General features: G+C 39.4%; 1 protein-coding gene across 1 annotated transcript in view; it reads right to left on the bottom strand.

The window, feature by feature from the left end:
• ZNF652 (zinc finger protein 652) overlaps positions 1 to 16,317 on the bottom strand; it is a 37,561-nt gene extending 21,244 nt beyond the window's left edge. The window contains exon 1 of the mRNA XM_044444497.1: positions 15,818 to 16,317. The gene's annotated coding sequence lies outside the window, so the exon portion shown is untranslated. The remainder of the gene's footprint in view (positions 1 to 15,817) is intronic.

Raw genomic sequence — 16,317 nt, forward strand, 5'->3', positions numbered from 1 at the left:
CTGCACTAGACTAGGATGAGGGGAATGCTAGATGGATTTCTAATAGCATTCCAAACCCTTATGTTCAAAATGATTTACACAACTTTCCCACTGGGCTGGTTCACATTATCAAAACAAACCACTGTGGCTTCTTGGGTGTTGTGGCATGTGGCAGGGCCTATCTGCATAATCACCACTTGGCTGTGGCTTCTGTGGCTTATCACGTCATCCAACTATGCACAGCATGTCTTGCTAGAAGACTTAAATGTTCATTACTATTCAACAGTCCATAGGTCATTTGAGGGTTATTTTACCCTTCAGCAAGCTGTACCAGTTGGGTTTGGAAAAGCTGTAGCTGGATGCTGGTTACACAAATCATGCCTGGCATATGACATGGCTAACAAGAAGTCACAGAGCCTTGTTTTCATTATGCAAACTGGGTCGTTCTCCCTTCTTCTTGCCTTTCTAAATTATGAATTCTAGTAATTAATTTTGTCCAACAAAAAATTCAAACTGAGCTGCTTTCCAGTGCATGGGATCTTAAGACCTCAAAATTAGGAATCTGAGTCCAAAACCAAACTCTAAATCACCCAGCTAAACTATTACTCCAATTCTAAGGATATATGTCATCCTATACCAAGGGGAGAAGGGGTTTTGTCAATACCACAGTAATGAAGGGGAAAGTTAAAGACTCTTTCCACCATCCTAACACTGAACTTACTTGGCATGGTCCTGATCCTGAATGTCCTCTCTAAATGCTATTCAATAAAAACAGAAACAAGCCTAAACATATCCCATGGATTTCTGTAGTTTGGTCTTCATTCCCTGTGAAAAACCTGAACGATGATCTATTGTACAGCATTTTTAAAGCACCTGGCACATTAAACAATGCATTATACTCTATGCTGAAGCCTTTGATGTCTGTGAAACTGTTTGGAGAATAAGCAAGTTGGTAGAAGGTACCCTAAATATTATTTTCCCCATGGAATACTTGTTAGAAACCATCCTTCAAGGCAAAATGAAGGGTGATGTATTTATTTGTATTAAGTATAATAAAATCCACATTATTTAGTTAATGATTCATTATTATTGTATCAAGTACATTATTATATAATAAAACTTATAATAAAATCCCTACATTGTGATCCACTAGACAAATTTTCTGCCTACTTCTGTTAGCACATGCAAAAATCTGAAGTAAGAGACTTACATTTAGCCTTGTTGAATAGCTTTAATAGGCCTTGAGGACATATCACCACCACCACCACCATCATCTCTATACCACCCCATAGCTCAAGTTCTCTGGGTGGTTTACAACAATGCCTCAAAACAGTACAATAAAATCCAATAAAATACCATAACATCTTATCAGAAGAAACACAGAACATTTAAAACAGTTAAAAATATATAGTGAACAATGCCCGTTAATAAAAAACGACTGGGGCAGGTAGTACACTCAAGCCCTTGGATAACCAAGCATATCTTTCAAAGCTTTGACATAAAGGACCATTTTAACCTGGCACTAAAAAGTTGACAAAGTGGGTGCCAGGCAGGCTGCAGTAACAAGGTCATTTCATAGCCCACCCCCTTGTTGCCACCCTTAGTTATTAAGGTCTTCCAGATCAAGGGAAGATTTCTTAAGAAGTGGTCTCACGACTGCCTCTTTCAGGAGGCATGGGATCACTCCATCTTGCAAGCAGGCATTAATAACTTCACTGGCCTAAGTGGATGTTCCTTCCTATAAGCCAGGAGGAACAAGGATCCAAAACAAAGGAGGTTGCACAAACCTGACCACACACCTTGTTAGCATTCTCAAGCTGCATCAACTGAAACACAACCAATAAAACTGGACCAAGCTGTATTCATATCATCTCAGCAGGTTCCACTGCTTTAACGCTGGAGCCTAAGCCCCAGTGCAGGCAAAACATATTTTTTCCCTAGATGTGCCCAAAAACTAAATTAGAGCAAGCCTCAGATGTCTCTAAGATGTCCTTGAGACCAGCATGTAAAAGCTCCCAGAATACCCTAAGAAGCTATGCTGGATGGCCTTCAAATCCTGGTACATGCCTACAACTGGGTATATTTAGAGGCAGTGGGGTTGGAAAAGAAACAATACCTACAGCTTGAATGTAAGGCATTTCTCATTCCATATAGAGTGAAACACCTTGCATCTTTGTTGCAACATCTTGAGCATTACATCACTTGCATGGGAAATTAGTACAATCCTCCTATAGTTGTTGAAATCTTTTGTATCTCCTTTCTTGAACACTGGAATGTATACCAAACATTACCAGTCTGTGGGGCATTGTTTTGTTTTCCATAGTTATTGGCACATTCTTGTTAGGATTTGGACCCATTCAGTCTCTACAACTTAGAATAATTATATTGTTACCTTGTCTACTCAGGAAACTGTATTCCTTCCAAGTGTTTACAGAGCACCTTTCACTTCACTTTCTAATCCTGAAGGTTCTGACCCTATTTCTTTCAACTTCTGCTTTTTCTTCTCAGTTATCCTTAGCAATTGTATTTCTTCCATCGTCCATCTTAGCCCTTCATTTATTTTTCTGTAAGAGCTGTCTATTTGCATACTCCTATAGTGGTATCTTTGGTTTCAGTCCATAGTTCTTCTGACTTTTGGTCAACTGAGTTGTGTACACAAATTCATTCTCTATGTGGACTTTAAATTCCTCAGGAATGTTATTTAAGTTGCATCTTGGCACTATGCTTCTGATAGTGATCTTTTTCAGTTTTGCTCTGATTTTCGATATTAACAATTTATGGCCACACTCCCACAATCTTCTCTAAGTCATGCTTTGACAGCAAGAATACAACTTGTACACCCATTACTTCCGATTATATAGTTTCTTTGATTTCTATTTGGCCATCTGGTGAGTTCTCTGTGTAGTTTTCTGTTTGGTTGCCTGAAGTTTGTATTTGCAATAAAGAGATGGCTGGCTTCAAAGAACACTATGAGTTTTCTTCATGTGTTTCTTATCTCGAGGCCAAATTCTCCCAGAACATTTCTAATCTGCTTCTTTCTTGTTCCAGTCACCTAGGATTATAAGCATTATCTATTGTTTTGGTGTATTATCTATTGCCTCTTGGATGTTTGTATAGTTTTCAATTTCTCCTTCTTCAGCATCTGTTGTTGGAACATAGATTTGAACATTGGTTATGTTGATAGTTTTCCAAGAATTCTGGTATGATTTGGTCAGATTTTGCATTATAGCCTCTCACTGCCTGTGCTACCACACTAGTGCTTCAGTATTAGAGCCATTCCGTTTCTTCTGAGTTTGTAATTTCCAGAGTAAAACACTTTGTGTTTGACTGAAAGTGTCCCATTCTAGTCCACTTTAGTTCACTCCTATCAAGTACTGTGATTGTTTAACTGTTGCATTTCTTGCTTTAGTTACCATTTTGTCTTCATTCATACTTCTTACATTTCATGTTTTATGTTCCAGTTGCATGCGTTGCACAGCATCAGCCTTTTCACATTTGTGCATGTCTACCACTAGATTTTCTTTTTGCTTTGATCTAGTTGTGCCACTATATTGTTGTTAGTTGCGAAGTCGTGTCCAACCCGTCGTGACCCCATGGACAACATTTTTCCAGGCCTTCCTGTTCTCCACCATCCCCCAGAGTCCACCTAAGCTCACACTGACTGTTTCAGTAACTCCATCTAGCCACCTCATCCCCTGTTGTCCCCTTCTTTATTTGCCCTCAATTGTACCCAGCATTAGGCTCTTCTCCAGGGAGTCCTTCCTTCTCATTAGGTGGCCAAAGTATTTGAGTTTCATCTTCAGGATCTGGCCTTCTAAAGAGCAGTCAGGGTTGATCTAAATTATACTATCTCATGGTTGGCAAAGTAAAAACTTATGAAGAAACTATTCCTGTCAACCACTTTTATTACCTTCATGATAAAGTCAGGTTGCCTACCTGTAACTCTTGTTCTTTGAGTGGTCAAAGAACTGAACATTCAAACAAGCCATCCACTGGCCCTGCATCAATGTCAGCCAGCTTCAATACCATGAATTCTCCATGACCCTGTGTCCTTTCAGTATGGGGTCAGCCATTCACTGGCCTCCCCTCAGTTTGGATTCAAGGGAACTGAGAAAATGGGTAGGAAACCCTCCTAGATATAAACAGGAGGTGGAAGAGATGGGATTCCCATCGAAATGAGTCTAGCTTGGAAATCTTCCTGACAACAGGACCCACAGAGGTGCAAAACCCATGTGTGTGATGCACAGAGACCACAAAGAAGAATTTATGGTGATGTTTAAAAACTTTTTCTCCCATTTGAAAGGGAAAAAAAATACTTGACTAAGTAAATAGCTCAAATTCAAAATAATAGTCTACCTAATACTCTCCAGTAACAGCTAAAAAATTTCCTGTCCTGTTTCAGCAGTCCATAGTTTAGCATGACAAGAATGACCTGTGGCTCACATGCTTGCACTCCCCTCTCCTCCATGTGTGAGGGAAGAAGAAATACTTCCCTTCCATTTTCAATTACCCTAGTCCAAATGAGAAATGGTTGTATTTAATACTGGAAATGGAAGCTTTCAATCTCACCCTCTTGTACCTAACCCTAACCCCTGCAAACATTAATCTGAAACCAACATATTTAAGTGTTCCCAATGGCTGTTGTTATATAACCCATGGCTGTTGTTAAACAAAACAGGGCTGTTGAGGCATGCAAACTGGGCTGCAGACAAACCTGACTTTGTTATATTTTGAACTAACATTTTAAAAGAATCAAAATCTATAATGATTAATAATGTACCAGGATGAAGTACACAGAAGCTTGGGGACACAGAAGCAATCAGAGTAACAAAGCACAATTCAGGCACCTTTCATCATGCTTGGACACCGCCTCAGCTGAGAGTCCAGTCTTTCCAGTTACCAATGGCCACTGCTGAGGCCAGCAGAGGGAAAGACAACAGCAACTCTTCTTCTGTGCTTTAATGAAGCTCCATGAACTGCTGAATTTATTACTTGTTAATCTTTGTAAGCAAGATGGTAGAATTTGAGCTCCTCCTTTCCTTTCTTTTTCCCTCTTAGTTTCTTTTCTTTTTGTGTTGTATGGTAAGCCTATGGGCACGAATTATCTTTTTTCCACTGATATAGTACTTTATTTTTCCACAGAAAGCTTTCTCTTCCATAAATTGTTAACAACAAAGATGCCAACAACAAATGGAGTATTATTTAAACTTGGTGGTTTCAAAGATTTTCAGGTGACTTTCTTATAAAGTGAGAGAATACATACATGTCACTGAAATACATATATGTCTCAGTATGAAATGGAACTAATAAGCAGTAATGAGCAACTGAAGGTTCCAAACAACCTCAGTGGAAGAGAACTGAACTCTGTCAAAAAGGATGTATGAAGGTTGGCTTATCATTCACTGTTCTTTGGGTTGTTACAATGTATTAGTGCATCAAAAGTTTTCAGTATCTTTATTTCCCAACTCTAAGTTTCAATGTAAGCAAAGTAGATGCATTTGTCTTTTCATTTTTTTACAAATGCATTAATAAAAATCTCTACATGTCACATTTAAATCACAAAAAGCATGCCTTGATATTTTTCCTTAAAGTCTTCTGGTGTATTGGGACAAAAAATAACATGGAATACTTTATTGTTTCCTAAATACAAGCCAAATAAACATGTTAAATTAGATCATCTGCTAACGCAGGAACAGGCGACTAGTAGCCCTTCACATTTTGGCCTACAATTTTCATCAATCCTAAACAGCATAGGTAATGGATGATAGGAGTTATTGCACAAAACATCTAGAGGTCCACAAGTCACCCACCACTGCTCTAGGTATCCAGAAGTTTGTAGATGCAAACAGCATCTTTTGATTTGGAGTAACTGATTCTATTAATATATGCAAATTAGTTAAATTCAAAAAATTTCAGAAAACCATCAACTATTTATTAGTGATACCTTTAAGCTGTTCTAGGAGCCTTTTTAGCTGAAGAGTACAATAAAATGCCTTAAATAAATACAAGAAATATGGAGTGATTGAAATGCACACTCCTACTCTTAAGAAGCATATTTCTTGGTGTATTTTATACAAATAGAGGGAAGTGGATATTTAATTATTACTACTTACATGGTGGGGGTGACAATGACATATTATAGATTACTAAAGGTCATTATAGGAGATAATGCTTAAACTTTGTTCTGAATATGTAATTTCAAGTTTATAACATATTTTCTTAATCACTTTGCTATACAACTCATGCAGACCAAGTTTGCACATAATGCCATTTGAATTCTGGGTTGTCATAAGTTAAAACCTAGCCATGCTAACAAACCATAGTTTGCTAAGTATAAATGCAGAAAGTGAATCCATAGTCTGTTGCTTGTGCACTCTGGATTGTTAAAAACATGGATTGTTATGTGTGAACCTAGAACTATGGGTTGTTTTGTCAGGCTACAGAGTATAAACGGTTAAAAAACCCCAGTCACTCTATGTTCCAAAACTACAGTATTACAGAGGCACTTAGGATACAAGAATGGAGTAGGTAAAAGAGGAAGGAAACAAACAAACTAGGAATTGACAATGCAACAACTGGCAAGCGATTGTTCAATCATCTTCCAGACACCTTCATCAGGTTCCCACACCATAGCAATGCAAAACCCTTTTCAGAATATGGATTATCAGACCAAAAGTTCATCTAGTCCAGCATTCTGTTAACATGGTAGCTTACCAGCTGTCCACAAAATACCACAAGCAGGACATGAATGTAACACTCCCCTCCTGTTCAAATTCCCCAGCAACTGCCTTTGATACTATAAGGCGCATTTAGCCTTACAGCACTAACCTTCTCTTCTGTGAATTTGTTCAATCCCCTCTATCCAAAATGGTTGCCAATGAAACCTAGAGTTCATAATCCAACAAAATCCAAGAATTTTCTTCCTGGGTGCTGGGTTCATACAACCTAACAACCCACACGCAAAGTTAAGTATGAGTTGAGTGTGAGTTGTCAAAAAGTCATGAACTGTATTGTGCGAATCTAGCTGCACTAACAAATCATGGTTTATTAGTGTGCTGTGTTCATACAACAACCACCCACATTTCAATAACCATTCATGGTTCAACAACAATCCACACACAAACCTGAGTGTGGATTTGTGGTATGTGTACCCCATCAATGACAACATATAGTTCAATAAGAACAACTCATAAGATAATGCAAGCCATACTCAAGTTTGTTATATGTGAACCAGGTCTCTGCACAGGGTAACAAACCATGGGTTAGCACTTTGTTTATAACTATCCTTTCTTTGAGACTCTAGGAAGGTAACAGTCCTATAATAAGAACAAATAACATTTCACTAAGTTGCTATCATTGTGCACCACCTTTCCATGCTTAAACTGAACCTTTCCTATGTACACTATTGCGCTGCAGCCCATGGTCAGATTTGCATGTATCCTACAACTCTCCAGGAACATGAGAAATGCAGAAAGTTCAGCTTCTTGGGAATCTTAGCTTTCATTTTTAAAAAGCTTCTGTGTTTTTAGGCTTGCATAACAATCAATATAGGAACCACCTGTTATTATTTTCACCGCTTTCTCTCACATTTTGCCTATCCATAAATATAGGGGAATGTGGGGATGAGTTAAATTTAAACCAAAACCATTATCCAAAGATGCAAAATCAGATCCTAGCAGTTTTAAGGCAAGTAAAAAATTTGGATGGAGGGTGGCATCACTGGTTGTTCTTAGTAGAGAATTTGAAGAAGGAAGCTGTCTTATACAAAATCAAACCATTGATTCATGTGGCTCACTACAGACCACCACAGCCTTCCCTAACATAATGCCCGCTAGATGTCTTGGAGTGTAGCTTCTATCAGTCCCAGCTGGCATAATCACAGATGACAAGAGTGAGAGTTCTAAATATCTGAAGGACATCACATTTGACTAAGAGCAATTTCAAGTAGAAACTTTTCCCAGCTATTATGTGAAAATGTCAGGGACCTTTTCAATGCAAAGCATGTGTTCTACCTCTGAGCTACAACTCTTCTCCATTTCTACCCAGACGCTAAATTTGCACGCTTTTATGGCAGAGCATCCACAACCTTCCCATAGTATTGGACTAGATCAACATTTTTTCTAAAATGGTATGGCTTTTGAATGCTGTTTTTAACTCTAAAAGACTCACTGAAGACAAATTCATACATTATCCTCTTGATGATGTTTTCAGATGCTAAAGCCCATGTTATCTTTACTTAGTGGAGGAAAAAGTGGAATTGCTCTCCTGCCCTCCACATATTCAGAGATCTGAGAAGAGGAGTCTGCTCTACATGTGTAGACTCCCTCCCTCTGCCCCAATTTAGAGTCTGTATTTGAGACCTGCATCAAAATTGTGGTCAGCAGGAGATGTACAACTGTGGACAAAAGACATAACTCCATTTTTATTCTTTAAATAAACAGAGGAACATCCAGGTACATGCACACTTATGCCTGTACTCCAGCCTCCAGGAAAAATGCACAAGTTTCTTTCTCCTTTAATGACTGTTGGTCTGTTTTTCTTTGTACAGTTTTTAAAAAAGAGAAAGAATTGTTTCTTCCTTTCACAACACTGGAACTGAACATCACCCAGGAAAGACCATGGCCCAACAAAAGTTCTCTACCAGAAACAGCAGATTATTTTTAATATTCACTGCCATACCACGCCATTTAGTTTTCTATTACAGTGGTGCTTCGTAGTTTGAATGACTCTAACTTCAAACGATCATTTCCTAAGTTTACGAGTAACAATGAATGGATGCCAACTGCAAATACAGTATTTGGCAAGCTTAGCAGTTTCAAAGTTGCAATTAAAGCTTTTCAGGTGATTATCTCAAACATATGTATGAGCGAATACATGTCTACAAATACACATATGCCCGAGTAACCTGGTTCGGATGATGGAACAAACCATAGTAAACAAATCATACCTGCTTGTACACATGCAGGAATGAGAATGCTCATTCTCAACTGATTTTGCTTTGCTGAATAACCTAGAATTTTCTGTTCTTTGGTGGTTTGACATGACAACCAAATCTAGAACTCTAGGTCACTAAAGGAGGAATGACTGAGAGTTTTAACCCATGGTTTAATGTTGGGTTAAAACACTTGTTATTCCCTTACCAACCCAGAATTCCAGGTTCAGACACCACAGCAAACAACCTTTGAATGGGGACATTCCTCAGTTGTTCAGCAATGCAGATGATTAGAAGCTAACATGCTAACAGTTAATAAACCAAAGATTGTTTAACTGTCCAAACCAGTTTAATGTTAACTAGTAAGTAGTGACAGTGAAACTGATGGTTCCCCAACATCCTCAATGGAGGAGATGAACTCGAAATATTTCAGTGGTTATCAGGACACCATGCCCAGTTCACTACATTGCTAAATTTTTTAGTGTATGAACAGATATCAGTACCTTTATCATTTCTTAAATTTAAGCAGGATTAAGAACATGCTATTGTCTTTACATTTTTAAACACTTTTCAAGAAAAAAATCTTCAAAATATAAAACAGTTTAATCACATTAATTTTAATGAACCCTTGAAATATTTCAGGTCATGCACTTGTAGAGTACTGGGACAAAATGTTAACAAAGGGTAATTCTTTTAGCTTTGTTATTTAATACAAGCAAGATAAACATGCTAAATTAGACCACTCTAGAGCACCAGAAATTTTTGCTAATTCCAGCTGAAAATATTCCATGCAAGTTACCCAAATTTTCCAGAAAATTTTCCAATTCAGATTTTTTCAGGAATCCAATCAGTACACAACAATGAAACAGTGACTGCCACTATAAAAAAGTCTCACTCAAACCAAAGTGTTGCTGTATTATTCACTAAGACTGCCATGCAGTGGCTGGAATTCTCCTTCACAAACAAGTTCAGATAGGTACATATGAGCCAATCAGACCTTCCATGTCATGTAATGTTTGCTTTACTTTGTAAACTACAAAACTGGAAGCATGCTAGCTGCTTATCCTCTGCTTCTGCCAGTTCAACACTCACCTGTGAAATACTGGGCAAGAAAAGAAATACAGTTTGTGCACATTGAGCAGCTTCCAAAGCTAAAAGAAAAAGCAAACCAGAGCATAGCAGTGGGGGCACAAACAATGCAAAGGGGACATTCCATGGAAAACTATCCTTTATTGATACAAGGGAAAATAACCCACCATGGGCCATGTGTTGTGGAAGCTGACAACAACAAATGCAATAAATCCAGCAACCCAACTACAGAAGTCTGTGCAAAACTGTAGAACATTAGTTCATAATCTTGATGTAATCTCAGTATTGTTTTATTGAACCCATAATAAAAGATAAAAGAAAAAATATCCTCTACACTGCCCCTCCCTACACACAGCAAAATTAGGTGATCTCAGAAAACAGAAACAGATCACTATTATGGGTATCCTGTAAAGAAATGCTCTCTATAACCACATAAATCAAAGACAGGGAATGCTACTATTTTCTGTCATAATATCCTATTCTTTTAATCCTGAAAAACAGTCACTGTAGCTTAAAATAAAAAATAGTAAAATGAATATACCCCATAAAATGGTGAAATTACATAAAATATGTAAAAAACAACAGAAACACCAAAGCAAAAGTATTGGGGCTGAACCTAGTTGCAGGTTAATGGCAGACTCTTAATTGTGGATTAGCTTATAGTTTGGGATATCATGTTGCAACCCTTAATTGGGAACTGGATATTCAAACCTACTGTGAAGCATGCCTTGCACACACCAGGGCAAATAATGGATTAATTAAGACACTTTTTGCTGCTGTTACATGTGAACTGGGCCATTATCTGCTGAGGAACCTCTGCATGCCTGCCATGTAACTCCTGGGTATTGCAAAGCATTCTGACATGTTCTGAGGCACATACTCTGTTCATTCCAGGTTTTGGCCAGAATTCTTAAACCTCATCCTCTCTGTATGTGAACCAATAAAACATCCTAGAATGTATGCAAGTTTTCTCCATGTTTGCACATTGCAAAAGAAACATTTTAGTGGTGAGCACATTTGAAAGTTTTCTGCCATTACTGATCTTATTGAGGAACTTTTTTCTAAACACAGATGTAAGGGATAATGAAATAATGTTGCAGCACTTTATTCTGTTTCTCACACTTATACTATTCTTCTTCCCAAGAGCTCAGGAAAGCTTACATAAAGTTATTCCATTTTCTCCTCAATGCTTTTCTGAGATAGGTTAAATTCAAGAGATAGCAAGTGGGTCAACCATAACGTAAACTTCACAGCTGAACTGGAAATTAAACCTTTATCTCCTCAGTCAGAATCCAACATTCATTCCATTTCACCATGCCGGTACTCTAGCACACATACCTAGCACAGCTTTTACATAATATACAAATAGCATGCACTTCACACACAGAAGATTCAAGTTCCTGTATCTTCATTGCAGGTGTCCATGGTGACCATTTTAATATGTAAAACAAAGATTTATGTCAAAAATAATTGTTAAATGCCCCCGAGAACAGCTTTGTCAAAGCTGCCAAACATGGCTTTATGATTTTTTTTAAAGACAGGGCTTTCCTATTCAAACATTACAACAGTCACTGTATTGTGTCTGCTGTAAATATCCCACTAATCTAAAGGAGAAAAATAAAATAGGATTATTTTAATCAAATTTCTCCATGCTATTTTATAAACTTCACTAACAGCTTGCTTCTTCCCAACTGCCAAATGAAAAGCAAAGTAACAAATTAACCTGTTTGTAGCCTTGCTTTGTCATTGACCATAGATGGTGCCTTCTGTAGTTTGAGAGCAGACATCATCCAAGGGATTGACAAGCGACAGTCATAGTAGCATACCTGTGTACCTCTGTGAAAATCTTGGGCACACAAAAACTACAAAAGGTAGCAAACCAGCTGCTCCAGTGTGCTAGGCACTTTGAGGGCCTATCAGTGAATGTCATTATAGAGGTTACAAAAAGTAATCTCTGGGGGGGGAAGATGGATTAAACTGAAAGAAAAAAAAGCTGTGGCAACTACAAAAGGAGTAAAAGTTGGCATAAGAGACTGAGCCAGTGATGGTAGTTCCAAAGGGCCACCTGGACACTTGCTGGAGTGACTGTCACTGGCAGAGGCCTGGGCAAGCTCAGCAAAAGTGGCAAGGATTTTTTGCCATTCTTGCTAAGCAGTTTGCTCACAGTTCTGATGAATCTACAATGAGACCAGCTGTCTAGGTTTCGACAACATAATAACTCAACATGGGTACAACAACCCCTAGAACAAGTCATAGCTTGTCAGGGTGGCTTGCTCCCCATAAACAAGCCACTCTGCAGAAAGCAATCCAAATTTGCACAATATGATATTCCACCATGGCTAGTGACCCATGATGGGTTGTTATGTCCTGCAAACCCAGTCATTGTATTTTGCTCCTGCTACAGTTTTCTATATTAGGGCCATGGAACATAATACAGTACAGAGTTGAAGGGGGTGGAGAAGTGAAAGTAACTATATTTTGGACTGCAGAGATTGCTTTTATTAGGCATTTTAGCTTTTATGAACCTTTCTGCAGTTGTTACAAGATCAGTTCATAATAATGCAGTATATATTCATTTCATATGGACATTTTCAAACCTTGTCATCATGCTGGGTGTAAACAGTCAAGACAGAGTGACTGCAGCAGTCAAGTCAAATGACAGACCAGTCAGAAATCAATACATGCCACTATTCAATTCATGTGATCATCAAATACATACCAGTGCAAGTCCTAGAAAAATTAAGTACGTATTTAGGTAGAGGCATGGAGAGAAGAAAATTGGCATACAACATGAGCTTACACAAGCCTGCACCTTCTGCATCCCCTTTTAAACTACTCATGTTTGATGCAATCCATGAACCGCAACAGAAACTCAAATGAAGTTCAGAAACAATGCTGCAATAGATTAAAGAGAAAGTTTATCTCAAAGTATAATCACTACAGTCTCACTGTCAGCATTGCCAAAACATTCCCAGGACTGAATGCTGCGCACAATCCTGCCCCGAACAATTCCAGGCATGCTCACTGTACAATTTGTTACTCTAGCAGTGTCTATGAGTATTACCAACATGGCTAATAATACAAGGTATACAGCCCCCCAGCATCAGGAAGCAACACAAGAGAAAGTACTATTTACCCTCACTCCTAAATTTCCCAGGTTGCAGAAAATAAATGTCTCATTTCACCCCATGGGATGCATCCTTCCACAGCATGTCCCCATACTAAAAGATATTCCAGCAAATGAAGATATAGCCCAGCCTCCCAAACCTTCTTAGTCCATCCATACTTTGTCTAACCTGGGTATTACAGTAATTGTTCTCGTAAATGAATAATACAACACAACCACTGTCCATCCTAAAATCTTCCTTAGCACAATGTGTTAGTAAATAAACAGTTTCCACCAGTGCAGCAGCTGAAAGATCCAGTGCATTTAGCTAACATGCAGAGGCTGGCATTGTTTTCTGCTAACCCTGGAAGTATAATTGACTGTCTTTGCTTTCCCCAAAACATAGCTGATGTAAACCCAGGACACAAATGAAACATTATCTCAAAATTTCACCTGCTTGTAGTCTTTTTCCCCCCAGTTCTACTCAGCTCACTATATATACCATCAATATAGTACCATCTGTGCATTTACTGTCAGTCTTCCAGGGAATGCTGTTTCCCCTGGCAAAAATAGCACTACCCACAAACCCACTGACCTCAATAGATTGTTCACTTCCCACATATTACTGCCCTTAGAGATAGTGAGACAACTATCTCATTTTCTAGTGTGGCAAATGATGCGTTTTGACTACTATTGCTTACCAGTACCACTCTATGCAATGTTTTGAAACTTGCAATGTATAACAGATACATGGAACAAAACAATACAAGCATTGTAAACCCTTCCTATTAGAAATATGGATGCAGAATCTGAACTAGGCTATCAATTGCCTCCCATGTGATTGCTATGCACCAGGCATAAACACCAGGAAGAATGGAAGAAAAGAAAGAAAGAAAAATCTAGTGAAACTATGACTAGATGAGATGATCTCTGGGATGTCATATACTCCTGAATGCATGCATATACCTTCATACCAGCCTACACCAATCTTAATCCTGTTCGCCAGCCACTACCACAAAACTGATGCTATGAACCCCAATGCATATATCCCATAGCTTATCGAAGAACAACACCTCTTCTCTAACACCACTACCAGATTCCACTCCTCCCTGTAGGACACACAAGTGATGCTTTGAGCAATCCTTTCTCCATTCTCATGCTTAAGGTATCACAACTGTTGCCAACTCCATCCATTGTGTAAATACTTTGGATTATTTTCCTAGTTGCACAAATGTTTTTCTGGGGCACAGAATGACTCCAACACACCCTCCCTGGCTATTTGTGCTTCAGTAATCACTTAACATCCAGAGAGCAACTTACTTGGATAAACCATGCTAGTCTTTTCTCACATCAAGGAGAGTGAATGTTCACGTTAAACACAGTACTGTTTATTCCAGAACAATTCAACTGTGTTGAATCTTCATAATTTTCCAACCTATCACTACCACAGCAGCATTTCAAGAATAAGAAGTATGATCAGATTAAGAGTGTTTGAAATTTTAAAAAATATGAAGCTGTGGCATTGTTTAGAAACATAAGACAATTTTTTAAAACTTTCCTAGGAGTTCAAATAATATTGTATAGATACATCACCCCCAAGGGATGCTTCAAACTACAAGGCCATATTCTATGAAGGCATCAAACACAATTTCCCGGTTGCATTAACTACACATACTATGCACATGATCTGTACATAATTTCTCATGCAGAAATTGAAAATAAGTTTTTTTTATCACTTTTACACATCTGCAGCATATTTTCAGAACTGGGGCTGGGTGACTATCACAGATACCTAGGCTTCTTGTAACAACCCTATTTTAACCATAGTAAACCACTTAATTAGCAGTGGTTTGGCTGCAATTCTGTATACACTTATCAGGGAGCAAGTCCTACTGAAATCTGTGGCGCTTACTTCTGAGTTGACATGTATAGGAATGTGCTATTTGTGGCCTGGAAAAGAAAGAGACACTGCATCTGTCGGAAATGATATTTTAACTCTAGCACAAGAAGAGGTAATAATTCAAATATCCATAGCATTTAACAGATAGAGACATCCAGAACATGTATTCTGCATTATGGTATTTTATTTTATTTTTAAACTGCTAACATAAAGGTGTAAGGAGCACTTGAAACTGCTTCTCACTCTCAATTCCTATGATACCAAACGTCAAAAAGTATTTCAAATGGGGCAACATATGCATCCACTCTAATCCTTTAAAAAACAAAGCAGGTGCCTATCAAAGGGTGTCTGTCTACACCTACTGCTCTCTTCAAACATCTTCTATCTTGCCTTTCCTAAATTCACACCCACTCCAAATTCAATTCTTCCAAAGAAGGGAGCATCCAACCGCCTCCTTGGTTACCTTCTCTCCACCCAGAAAGAATGCGACGGTGGAGAAAAATGTTGTCTCCGACCCGTAACAATTTCAACATCAGCCACAAGCCTGCCTCAAAGCTATGCTTTCTGACCTAAAATCATGTCAACTTTATCCCGATCAAATCGAGTTCCGCACTAGTCACCCAGCCTGGAAGGACACTTTGCACACGCTCAGATGCATGATAAAGAACTGGCTTTATCATTGCTTACGCCTCCAGAAGTGTACCCTAGCACTTTACGGAAAAGCGGGAGATGCGCTTAATTAAAGGAATAACCAAAGGAAGATCTCTTCCTGCCTTTTGCCAGCTGGGCCTCTTTCCCTGCGCGGACTCACCCAGGCCGGGAGCCTCCTGCGCTGCTGCCACCGCTGTTGCTGCTCCATCGCCGCCGCCGCCGCGCCGCCGCCGCCGCCGCCTCCACCGCGGTCCATGCCTTGGCGGGGGAGGGGAGGGGGGAAGGTGGAGGGCGACCAGGCCCTCCTTCCTTCCTGCCCTCCCCTCGTTTGAGCCCCCTTCCCCGCCGACTGTTCCTCGGCACCAGGCCTTGGTCCCTCAGCAGCTGCCTCGACCGCGGACCTCCCTGTCGCCTGCCTTCCTCCCGGCCGCGCCGCCGCCGCCGCCGCCGCGCCGCCGCAGCGCTACGTGGCCGTCACCGCAGCCAACCAAGTCAGTCAGGCAGTCAGCCTCGCGATTACCCCCCCTTTCGCTTTTCCTTAAGCGTCGCTCGCTGGCTCGTCGTAAGGAAGACACCGAATGCGCTTGCGTAGAGGTCCTACCGCGAGAGCGCGCGGCTTTCCCTGGCTTCCTTTTCCAGGGAATACTCTTTCTCTCTTCC

Source organism: Varanus komodoensis, unplaced genomic scaffold (assembly GCF_004798865.1).
Source record: "Varanus komodoensis strain SLA01 unplaced genomic scaffold, ASM479886v1 scaffold45, whole genome shotgun sequence".
Lineage (NCBI taxonomy): Eukaryota > Metazoa > Chordata > Lepidosauria > Squamata > Varanidae > Varanus > Varanus komodoensis.